Source organism: Balaenoptera ricei, chromosome 5, assembly GCF_028023285.1.
Source record: "Balaenoptera ricei isolate mBalRic1 chromosome 5, mBalRic1.hap2, whole genome shotgun sequence".
NCBI lineage: Eukaryota > Metazoa > Chordata > Mammalia > Artiodactyla > Balaenopteridae > Balaenoptera > Balaenoptera ricei.
In genome coordinates this window covers 78,019,656-78,032,270 of record NC_082643.1, presented here as the reverse complement: position 1 = coordinate 78,032,270, position 12,615 = coordinate 78,019,656, and the positions used below count along the sequence as shown (strand labels likewise).

The window sequence follows — 12,615 nt, the reverse complement described above, 5'->3', positions numbered from 1 at the left end:
TAAAAAAAGTTTTTATCAAAGTATCATTGCTTTAATGATGCATAACAATATAAAAATACATATAAATAGCTTATTATTATATTTGAACATGAAACTGCATAGGCAGAATCCAGGGTATTTTATTATCCAGTCAACTGAACTGTTTTAAGATTTGAGAATATTGCTCTGATTTTTGAAGTTTTAAGAAGTTCTGGAGTGGAGTTTTGGAAAGTTCTCTAACAAAATTTCCTTGGCCCAATGACTTACAAGTTTATTTCAATGAAATAGATACATTTTTAAAATTTATTTATTTATTTATTTATTTATTTTTGGCTGTGTTGGGTCTTCGTTGCTGCGCGTGGGCTTTCTCTGTAGTTGCGGCGAGTGGAGGCTACTCTTCGTTGCGGAGCTTGGGCTCTAGGTGCGGGGGCTTCAATAGTTGTGGTGTGTGGGCTCAGTAGTTGTGACTCATAGGCTCTAGAGTGCAGGCTCAGTAGTTGTGGCACACGGGCTTAGTTGCTCCACGGCATGTGGGATCTTCCTGGACCAGGCATCGAACCCACGTCCCCTGCATTGGCAGGCGGATTCCCAACCACTGCGCCACCAGGGAGGTCCCGAAATAGATATTTTAGTATTTATTCATGATGCACCCCTCAACTGACTCCCACAAAGGGATGAGACACAGTGCACAAGGGGGCTTGGCTAGACAGTAATCACCTCTTACTGTAGGCATCACGGGTTTTGTTACTGAGTCAAATGAGTCAATCCTGGCTTTTCTCTTAGAATAAATTTTCTCACCAGGAACTGCTTCTGCTTTCTGGCAAATAGGATTATTTTAGCTCTTCCCACCAGGTTACTAGGTATCTCCAGACATAAATATAGTGGACAAAGCTTGGACTGAGGCTGGGAGCCCATTGTCATCGTCATTTTATCTGTGTGTAGTTCTTTATAGTTTAAAAAGTACTTTCATACCCAATATCTTGTTTAATGCTATCAACAACTGAGAGAGGTAGGCAGAGATGGATTTACCATGAAGCTAATGAAGTTTAAGTTTCAGCGCCCCCTGGGAAGTACCTTAGCAGAGCCACACAGTCATAAGAGTTTGTAAAATTTGCAGTTTTAACCACAGTAGATTTAGACTACTGTCTCTATCCCCTGTGACTACCCTTCTTTAGCACTTCCCTCATTTTGAGAGACATTGGAGTGTCCTTAGGCATTTTTTGGGATCCGACTGAGGGGGAGTTGAATTTGGTACATTTAATTTGGATTTAGCAATGGGTAATTCCCTGGCAGTCCCGTGGTTAAATCTCCAAACTTTCATTTCCGAGAGCCCAGGTTCGAACCCTGGTTGGGGAACTAAGATCCCACAAGTCACGTGGCAGGACCAAAAAAAAAGTAATTTGGATTTAACGAAATATATTTATGTGGTTTGCAATCACTTTTATGTATAGTTAAGTTATTGCCAGTTGTCTCAGTGTAGAAATGGCTTCCAGGAACTCTGCCTCTGCAAACTGTCAATGAATGTTGACAATGCAGAGTTTTTAAGGTTTGTCACTGAACAAGAGATCTTCAGATGCCTTGCTTGCACCTCATACATGAAAGAAGCTTGGTAGAGGGCTTCCCGTATTTGACAATGATCCTAAAAGTTTATATGACATTACTGAAACAAGTTGTGGAGCTGAAATAAACTTTTTAAAAACTAGCAATAGGAAAAAAAACCTGAATAACTAGATTACAGAAAAGAAAAACTACTTTTCATTTTCTATACAGAAAAAAATATAACAAAACCATTGTCATATGAAAAGGTGATCAAAGATAACCAAAGTTTTAGAAAATGAGAGTATGGAAATATGGAAAGATTCATTCCTTTAGCTATTTCATCCACAGATATTTATTATTTGCCTACTATATTTTCAAGAATGCTGCTAGGGGCTGAGAATAGAATAGTGAATAGACACAAATAGCCCCTGACATTGAGATATTCATAGTCTAAGGAGGAGCAGACCCCCAGCAAGTAATCATATCAATAATTATTTATTTATAATTATGATACTGTGATAAAAGGGAAGTGCAAAATGCTCTAGAGATAACCTAAGTCTGAATCTTAGGGAAAGTTTCCTTGGAGAAAAAGTATATGAAAACCAGAGGAGTATCTAGATTAAAGGGGAAGTGAAGGATATCCTACTCAGGGGGAAGAGTAGAAACAAGGGCTCTGAGGTGGGAAGGTACTTGTTGATTGAAAAAAAAGAAAACAAAAGGATGACAGTGTAGGTATAGCTCATCATAAGCAGTGGGAACGCGGTGAATGAGTCCAAAAGACCAGTTTGCCAGTTCTAAAATGTCATATAAGTGAAACTTAGAGTGTATATGTATACTCTATATATTTGTATAAGGCTTCTTTAACTTGTATTTCATCCATGCTGTTGCATGTATCTGCAGGTGTTTGTTGCTGATGGACATTTGGGTTGTTTCCAGGTTTTGGTCATTATGAATAGAGCTGCTGCGAACATTCTTGTATAAGAGTTGTGAGATTTTTAGTCCACTGTTTTTCCCACCTCACTGCAGTGCAGAGGCAAGAATATGCTCTGTGTTCCACAGAAGTTTAAATAAACAAGCAAAGAACAGTTCAATACCTACCTGATCTTTTTGTTGACCTCATGAGGCACTTGGAGTCTAGCATTTGCAGATAAAAAGAACTGGGTCAGGTAATTCAACACGGACACAGCAGCAGCCTAGCCTGAGTTCCACATCACCAACATCTGATACGTGAACCATACTTTGAGACAGAGGATGTTCAGGTAGGAAAGGGTTCTTGCTGATGCTTGAAGGTGGGGAGCTGATCTTGTCTACACCCTCTAGTCTAAAGAGGAATACATAACTACCTAAACGACTCTTTATGCCCTGCCAAATGGTCTTAATCCTACTTCCCCTTATCCCTTTCCTACTTCCCCTAAAGGACTGACCCCATAGCAGTGATCTGTAACTCTAGCTTTACTGTATAACCCCATGGTACTTTTAGTGTATCTGCATATTCAGAAGAAGCAGTCTCAGTCTTAAAGCAACTCCTGGGGTTGGGTGTGCTACGGAAAGTCAACTGCTACTGCCATATGCATCACTGTCTGATTACTCCAATTTTAGTCACTGTATCTGTGACTTTATTTTTTAAATTGAATTATAGTTGATTTTCAATATATTAGTTTCAGGTATACAGCATAATGATTCAGTATTTTTACAGATTATACTCCATTTAAAGTTATTACAAGATAATGGCTATAACTCCCTGTACTATACAATATATCCTTGTTGCTTATCTATTTTATACATAGTAGTTTGTTTCTCTCAATCCCATACCCCTATCTTGCGCCTTCCCCCTTCCCTCTCCCCACTGGTAACCACTAGTTTGTTTTCTATATCTCTGAGTGTGTTTCTGTTTTGCTATGAACATTTGTTTGCTTTATTTTTTTAGATTCAACAGATAAGTGACATCATACAGTATTTGTCTTTGAGTGACTTATTTCACTAAGAATAATATTCTCTAGGTCCATCCCCATTGCTTCAAGTGGCAGAATTTCATTCTTCTTTATGGTTAATATTCCATTATATATATAAACAACATCTTTTTTATCCATTTGTCTGTTGATGGACACTTGGTTGCTTCCATATCTTGGCTATTGTAAATAGTGCTGCTATGAACATTGGGGTGCATGTATCTTTTCAAATTAGTGTTTTCATTTTTTTCCATATATATATATACCTAGGAGTGGAATTGCTGGATCATATGGTGGTTCTATTTTAGTTTTTTGAGGAACCTCCGTACTGTTTTCCATAGTGGCTGCATCAATTTACATTCCCACTAATAGTGTACAAGAGTTCCCATTTCTCCACATCCTTGCCAACATTTATTATTTGTAGACTTTTTGATAATAGCCCCTCTGACAGGTGTGAGGTGATATCTTATTGTTTTGATTTGCACTTCTCTAATAATTAGCAATGCTGGGCACCTTCTCATGTGCTTGTTAGCCATCTGTATGTCTTCTTTGAAAAATGTCCACTCAGGTCTTCTGCCCATTTTTTGATTTTTTTTTTTTTTTGATATTCAGTTGTATAAGCTGCTTATATATTTTGGATATTAACCCCTTGTTGCTTATATCACTTGAAGATATTTTCTCCCAAAGAGAGTTCTGCCTGTGCTTTCCTCTAGGAGTTTTATGGTTTCAGGCTTTACATTTAGGTCTTTAATCCATTTTAGGTTTATTTTTGTATATGGTGTGAGGAAATGTTCTAATCTCATTCTTTTACATGTAGTTTTCCCAGCACCACTTATTGAAGAGATTGTCTTTCCTCTTGCTTCCTTTGTTGTAGATTAACTGACCATGTGTCTGTAACTTTATTTATTTTTTAAAATATTTATTTATTTAGGCTGTGCCGGGTCTTAGTTGCAACATGCGGGATGTTTTAGTTGCGACATGCAGGATGTTTTAGTTGCGGCCTGCGGATTCTTAGTTGCACTATGCATGCGGGATCCAGTTCCCCGACCAGGGATTGAACCCCGGGCCCCCTGCATTGGGAGCGCCTAGTCTTACCCACTGGACCACCAGGGAAGTCCCGTGACTGTGACTTTAAATTGAAGAACAACACTGTACAAACATGACAGTATGAAGAATATCAGTCTTCAGTGAATTTTTAATTCTGTAGTCAAAAAAGACAGTATTTTGAACCATTTTTTTCCCCTGCGTAGAGACTTACCTTTCTTGCAGGAATTTTCTTTCCAGAGAGAATTTCTATGGCCCTTTAATATTTTACATTCTTTTTGTTTCTGCTATATTTCTTCATTTTACACTTTTTTTCTTTTTTTAGCTCAAAGTCAATACTCCATTCCAGCCTCCTAGATAATTCATTCTTATCACATACTTTTAACTAGTACTTACTAGCCCATCATCTTCTCTATTCTCTAGATTTCTCTTAAATGAATCTTTCTGTGCTACTGGCAGGATTTTTCCTTTCGGCCTTTCCTTTTTTAGCTTCTAACTACCACACTTGAGCATGTACAGTAATTAATAAAGATAGATTCTTTCTTTTTTTATATAATAATTTAAAAAATATTATTTTATTTTATTTATTTGGTTGCACTAAGTCTTAGTTGTGGCTCACTGGCTCCTTAGTTTTGGCACTTGGGCTCCTTAGTTGCATCATGCTAACTCTTAGTTGCAGCGTGCATGTGGGATCTAGTTCCCTGACCAGGGATCGAACCTGGGCCCCCTGTATTGGGAGCGTGGCGTCTTACCCACTGGACCACCAGGGAAGTCCCAAGATAGATTCTTTCTTTGGTAATATATATATATATTTAATTTATTTATTTAGCTGTGTCAGGTCTTCGCTGCAGCATATGGGATCTTTTGCTGCAGTGCGCGTTGTGGCACGTGGGCTTCTCTCTAGTTGTGGCGTGCCAGTTTTCTCTTCTCTAGTTGTGACACAGGTTCCAGAGCACGTGGGCTCTGTAGTTGAGGCACGGGAGCTCAGTAGTTGTGGCATGAGGGCTTAGTTGCCCAGCGGCATGTGGGATCTTAGTTCCCCTTTCTTTGGTAGTATTGTGAACTGATAACTGGAAAAATCTTCCTATAAAACATCTAGAAGTGCTGGATAAAATAAAGCATTCTTTTAAGTAAAGAACTGATGTTTAATGGCCATAAATTCCTTTCATCCCAATATGCACTTCCCTTTGCAGTGCAACTTTGCTGCTTCTTGTTCAAGAGAGGGTCTATTCCCTCACCCTTTACACCTGGATTGCTCTTGTATTCTGACACCAACTGGTGTGCTGCAATACAATTCAATTCTGATGCTAATTAGTTGGCATTATTGTAGGAATCCACAGGTTAAAGATCATGATCTCCAACAAGACTGCTCTTGGCTTCAGATGCCAGCCACAAGTGGGTTCCTCCAGCCACCTGCACTTCCGACCAACTAGTTAAAAATATGGAGGGTTCCCATGAACCCCCTCAGATTCGGTAATTCATTAGTATGACTCATAAAATTCAGGAAAGCACTATACTTATAATAACAGTTTGTTATGAAGGGTACATGTCAGAACCAGCCAAATGAAGAGACACATATGACAAAGTCTGGGAGGATTCTGAATACAGAGCTTCCACGCCCTCTCCTTGTAGAATCAGGGTGTATCACCCTCTTGGCACATCAATGTATTCACCAACCAGGAAGCTCAACTGGGATTTGGTATCTAGAGTTTTCACTGGGATTTGATTACATAGGCATGATTGACCAAATCATTTGCCTTGTGATTAAACTCAATATCCAGCCCCTCTCCCCTTTCTGGAGATTACACTGGCTCAAAGCCCCAAACTTTTAATCATATAATTGATCTTTCTGGTGACCAGCTCCATCATGAGTCTTTTTATCTCATAGCATAAACTAAGGTGGTATCCAAGGGGGGTCATGAATAGCAAAGGCATCCTTAGTACTTCGGAAGTGCCAAGGATTTAGAGCCTCACTCCCAGCAACCAGAGACAAAGACTGGTAAATTCTGTATTATATAATGCCGTTTAACCAATAGAATATAGTGAAAATGTGTTATACGACTTCCAAGGCCAGGTCTTAAGAAAACTTACAGTTTTCCACTTTGTACTTTTGTAACGCTGCCCCAAGACTGCCATGTAAAAAAGTTGGTCTAGCCATGTAGAGAAAAACTGAGGTGCATCAGCCAATAGCCGACACTGACTGTTAATCATGTGTATGAGGCCGTTTTGGACCCTCCAGCTGAGTGCAGCTTCATCAATGACCCCAGGCAAAATGAGCAGAGGGAACCCACATTCAACCCAGGGAAGTGTGAGATATAGTAAAACATTGCTGTATGAAGCCACTAAGTTTTATTGTTGTTTGTTATGTAGCAATGGATAACTGATAGTTGGGAGCCAAAAACAAAGGTAAAACCAGAGCTGAAAGCAAGTAATCTCTCAGCCCTATCCTAAGGTTAGAGGTGGTTTTCCCATCTTGATAACAATAGGGCTTAGGTTTTTGTTTTTGTTTTTTTTAATATTTATTTATTTATTTTATTTATTTGGCCTCACCACGTCTTAGTTGCGGCACGCGGGATCTTTTAGTTGTGGCGTGTAGGATCTAGTTCCCTGAACAGGGATTGAACCCCGGGCCCCCTGCATTGGGAATGCTGAGTCTTAGCCACTGGACCACCAGAGAAGTCCTGGTGCTTAGGTTTTTAAATTAATTAATTAATTAATTAATCTATGTTTTTTGCAGTGGTCAGGCTATTTTAACTTTACTTTTTTTTTGTTTAATACATCTTTATTGGAGTATAATTGGTTCAAAATACCGTGTTAGTATCTGTTGTACAACAAAGCGAATCAGCCATATACACACCCATGTCCCCATATCCCCTCCCTCTTAAGCCTCCCTCCTATCCTCCCTATTCCACCCCTCTAGGTCACCGCAAAGCACCCAGCCGATCTCCCTGTGCTAATGCTGCTGCTTCCCACAAGCCAACTATTTTACATTAGGTAGTGTATATACATCGATGCTACTCTCACTTCGCCCCAGCTTCGCCCTCCCACCCCATGTCCTCAAGTCCATTCTCTATGTCAACTTCTTTATTCCTGCCCTGCAACAAGGTTCATCAGTACCTGTTTTTTTTTTTTTTTTAGATTTCATATATATGTGTTAGCATACGGTATTTGTTTTTCTTTTTCTGACTTACTTCACTCTGTATGACAGACTCTAGGTCCATCCACCTCACTACAAATAACTCAATTTTGTTTCTTTTTATGGCTGAGTAATATTCCATTGTATATATGTGCCACATCTTCTTTATCCATTCATCTGTCGATGGACATTTAGGTAGGTTCCATGTCCTGGCTATTGTAAATAGTGCTGCAATGAACATTTTGGTGCATGTCTCTTTTTGAATTATGGTTTTCTCAGGGTACATGCCTAGTAGCAGGATTGCTGGGTCATATGGTAGTTCTATTTTTAGTTTTTTAAGGAACCTCCATACTGTTTTCCATAGTGGTTGTATCAATTTACATTCCCACCAACACTGTAGGAGGGTTCCCTTTTCACTACACCCCTTCCAGCATTTATTGTTTCTAGCTTTTTTGATAATGGCCATTCTGACTGGTGTGAGGTGATACCTCATTGTGGTTTTGATTTGCATTTCTCTAATAATTAGTGATGTTGAGCATATTTTCATGTACCTCTTGGCCATCTCTATGTCTTCCTTGGTGAAATGTCTGTTTAGTTCTCCCACCCATTTTTTAACCGGATTGTCTGTTTTTTTGATATTGAGCCCCATGAGCTGTTTTTATACTTTGGAGATTAATCCTTTGTCTGTTGTTTCATTTGCAAATATTTTCTCCCATTCTGAAGGTTGTCTTGTTTATGGTTTCCTTTGCTGTGCAAAAGCTTTTAAGTGTAATTAAGTCCCATTTGTTTATTTTTGTTTTTATTTCCATTACTCTAGGAGGTGCGTCGAAAAAAGATCTTGTGGGCCGGGGCGACTGGCGAGCACTGAGTCGCTGGGCGCGCGGAGCTGCAGCGGGACGTCTCTCGCGGGCTCAGCCAGTGGAGAGTCTTGGCAAGCAGCCACAAGGGCTAGATCCCAGGGATGAGAATGTCCAGGGGAGATGTGAGCCCACTGGGGCTCCCGCCCACCTGTCGCTGAAGCGCCCCCAGCCCCGGGCCCAGCATGCGCCTGTCGGAGCGGAGGGCACTGCTGGCAGCCGGCTTTGCCCTGGCCCTGGTGCTGGTGGTCCAGCTGGGGCAGCAGGTGCTGGAGTGACGGGCGGTGCTAGGGGGCCCCCAGCAGGCCATGTGGCCAGAGCAGGAGGACCTCATGATGGGGGGCACGGACCACATGGAGTACCTCTACGGCAAGGCCATGCCGCTCATCTTCGTGGGGAGTGAGCCCTGGAGTGGCACCACGCTCACGCATGTGATGCTGGACGCCCACCCCGAGGTGCACTGCGGGGAGGAGACCCGCATCATCCCCCGCGTGCTGGCCATGCCCAGGCCTGTTCCAAGTCAGGCCGGGAGAAGCTGCGGCTGGACGAAGCAGGTGTGACAGGCGAGGTGCTGGATGCCGGCCTTCATCTTGGAGGTGATCGCCAAGCATGGAGAGCCGGCCCTCATCCTCTGTAACAAAGACCCCTTCACGCTCAAGTCCTCCGTCTACCTGTTGCGCCTGTTCCCCAACTCCAAGTCCCTGCTGATGGTGCGGGACGGCCGGGCCTCGGTGCACTCCATGATCACCCGCAAGGTCACCATCGCTGGCTTCGACCTCAGCAGCTACCGCGACTGCCTCACCAAGGGGAACAAGGCCATTGAGGTGATGTACGCCCAGTGCATGGAGGTGGGCAAGGACAAGTGCCTGCCCGTGTACTACGAGCAGCTGGTGCTGCACCCCCAGCGCTGCCTCAAGCTCATCCTCGACTTCCTCGGCATCACCTGGAGCGACGCTGTCCTGCACCATGAGGACCTCATCGGCAAGCCCGGCGGCGTCTCCCTGTCCAAGATCGAGCGATCCACAGACCAGGTCATCAAGCCCATGAACCTGGAAGCTCTCTCCAAGTGGACTGGCCACATCCCTGGGGATGTGTTGAGGGACATGGCTCAGATCGCCCCCATGCTGGCTCGGCTCATCTATGACCCCTATGCAAACCCACCCAACTACGACAGTCCCGACTCCATCGTCATGAACAACACACACTGGGTCTTGAAAGGGGACGATAAAACACCAGCCAAGCTGAAAGGCTATTATCTTCAGGTGAACCAGAATAGCACCTCTTCCCACCTAGGAAGCTCATGATTTCCAGGTCTTTGCAAATGGCTTTGTTGCCAGAAGAGAAGAAACTTTGCATTCGAGTGGAAATTGGACCTCTAATCCAAGCATATTGCTTGCTATTAACCGCCAAAACAGAACTGCTCACGAGGAATGTATTTGTACATGTTTGCAAAAGCTGAATCATTGGAAACTTAACCTTGAAACACTCTATCTTAGGATAGTCCGGGGTAGAGAACCAAGAATGTGGAGGTAGTCCAGCTTTTGAAACTTAGGTATTTTATATTTTTCCCCTCGAGAATTTTTTTTTTAAGAAATGGATTTGCCATCCTCCTTAATTTGCAGGACTGCCTTGGTGGCTTTGTTTGCTGGAACAAGGCCCACCACCCGTGCCTCTCCTGTTGACCCTTACTTTTGAATTCAAAGAATCTATTTAAGAATTTAATATATGAGGCTTTCTTTGATCCCTCCTCAGTTCTACTCACAGAGAAAAAATAATATATATTATTTGAATAAACTGAACAGGGACTCATTTGTCTGTGCCTTACCTTAAAAAAAAAAGAAAGGGCTTTCCTGGTGGCGCAGTGGTTGAGAATCTGCCTGCCAATGCAGGGGACACGGGTTCGAGCCCTGGTCTGGGAAGATCCCACATGCCACGGAGCAACTGGGCCCGTGAGCCACAACTACTGAGCCTGCGCGTCTGGGGCCCGTGCTCCGCAACAAGAGAGGCCGCGGTAGTGAGAGGCCCGCGCACCACGATGAAGAGTGGCCCCCACTTGCCGCAACTAGAGAAAGCCCTTGCACAGAAACGAAGACCCAACACAGCCATAAATAAATAAATAACGTTAAAAAAAAGAAAAAAAAAAGAAAAAAAAAAGATCTTGCTGTGGTTTATGTCAGAGTGTTTTTCCTATGTTTTCCTCTAAAAGTTTTATAGTGTCTGGTCTTACATTTAAGTCTTTAATCCATTTGGAGTTTATTCTTGTGTATGGTGTTAGGTGGTGTTCTAATTTCATTCTTTTACATGTAGCTGTCGAGTTTTCCCAGCACCACTTATTGAAGAGGCTGTCTTTTCTCCATTGTATGTTCTTGCCTCCTTTGTTGTAAATTAGGTGCCCATACATGTGTGGGTTTATCTCTGGGCATTCTATCCTGTACCATTGATCTATATTTCTGTTTTTGTGCCAGTACCATACTGTCTTGATTACTGTAGCTTTGTGGTATAGGTTGAACTTGGGGAGCCTGATTCCTCCAATTCCATTTTTCTTCCTCAAGATTGCTTTGGCTTTTCGGGGTCTTTTGTGTTTCCATGTGAATTGTAAGATTTTTTGTTCTAATTCTGTGAAGAATGCCATTGGTAGTTTGATAGGGATTGCACTGAATCTGTAGATTGCTTTGGGCAATATAGTCATTTTCACAATATTGATTCTTCCAATCCAAGAACATGGTTTATTTCTCCATCTGTTTATGTCATCTTTGATTTCTTTCATCAGTGTTTTATAGTTTTCTGAGTACAAGTCTTTTTCCTCCTTACGCAGGTTTATTCCTAGGTATTTTATTCTTCTTGTTGCAGTGGTAAATGGGAGTGTTTCCTTAATTTCTCTTTCTGATTTTTTGTTGTTGGTGTATAGGAATGCCAGAGATTTCTGTGCATTAATTTTGTATCCTGAAACCTTACCAAATTCATTGATTGGCACTAATAGTTTTCTGGTGGCATCTTTAGTCATCAGCAAATAGTGACAGTTTTACTTCTTTTCCAATTTGTATTCCTTTTATTTCTATTTCTTCTCTGATTGCCGTGGCTAGGACTTCCAAAACTATGTTGAATAATAGTGGCGAGAGTGGACATCCTTGTCTTGTTCCTGATCCTAGTGGAAACGCTTTCAGTTTTTCACCATTGAGTATGATGCTTGCTATGGGTTTGTCATATATGGCCTTTATTATGTTGAGGTAGGTTCCCTCTATGCCCATTTTATGGAGAGTTTTTATCATAAATGGGTGTTGAATTTTGTCAAAAGCTTTTTCTGCATCGATTGAGATGATCATATGGTTTTTATTCCTTACTTTGTTAATGTGGTGTATCACATTGATTGATTTGCGTATATTGAAGAATCCTTGCATCCCTGGGATAAATCTCACTTGATCATGGTGTATGATCCTTTTAATGTGCTGTTGGATTCTGTTTGCTAGTATTATGTTCAGGATTTTTGCATCTATGTTCATCAGTGATATTGGTCTATAATTTTCTTTTTTTGTGATATCTTTTTCTGGTTTTGGTATCAGGGTGATAGTGGCTTTGTAGAATGAATTTGGGAGTGTTTATCCCTCTGCAATTTTTTGGAAGAGTTTGAGAAGGATCGGTGTTAGCTCTTCTCTAAATGTTTGATAGAATTCACCTGTGAAGCCATCCGGGCCTGGACTCTTGTTTGTTGGAAGATTTTTAATTATGGTTTCAATTTTTTTACCTGTGATAAGTCTGCTTATATTTTCTAATGCTTCCTGGTTCATTCTTGGAAAATTGTACCTTTCCAAGAATTTGTCCATTTCTTCGTGGTTGTCCATTTTATTGTTATATAGTTGTTTGTAGTAGTCTCTTATAATCCTTTGTATTTCAGTGTCAGTTGTGATTTCTCCTTTTTCATTTCTAATTTTATTGATTTGCGTCCTCTCCCTTTTTTTCTTGATGAGTCTGGCTAAGGGTTTATAATTTTGTTTATCTTCTCAAAGAACCAGCTTTTAGTTTTATTGATCTTTGCTATTGTTTTCTTTGTTTCTATTTCATTTATTTCTGCTCTGATCTTTATGATTTCTTTCCTTCTATTGACTTTGTGTTT

The 12,615-nt window shown here is 41.2% G+C and overlaps 1 pseudogene; it reads left to right on the top strand.

The window, feature by feature from the left end:
• Positions 1 to 8,674: 8,674 nt before the first annotated feature.
• Positions 8,675 to 9,852, top strand: LOC132366540 (protein-tyrosine sulfotransferase 2-like; annotated as a pseudogene).
• The last annotated feature ends 2,763 nt before the right edge of the window (positions 9,853 to 12,615 follow it).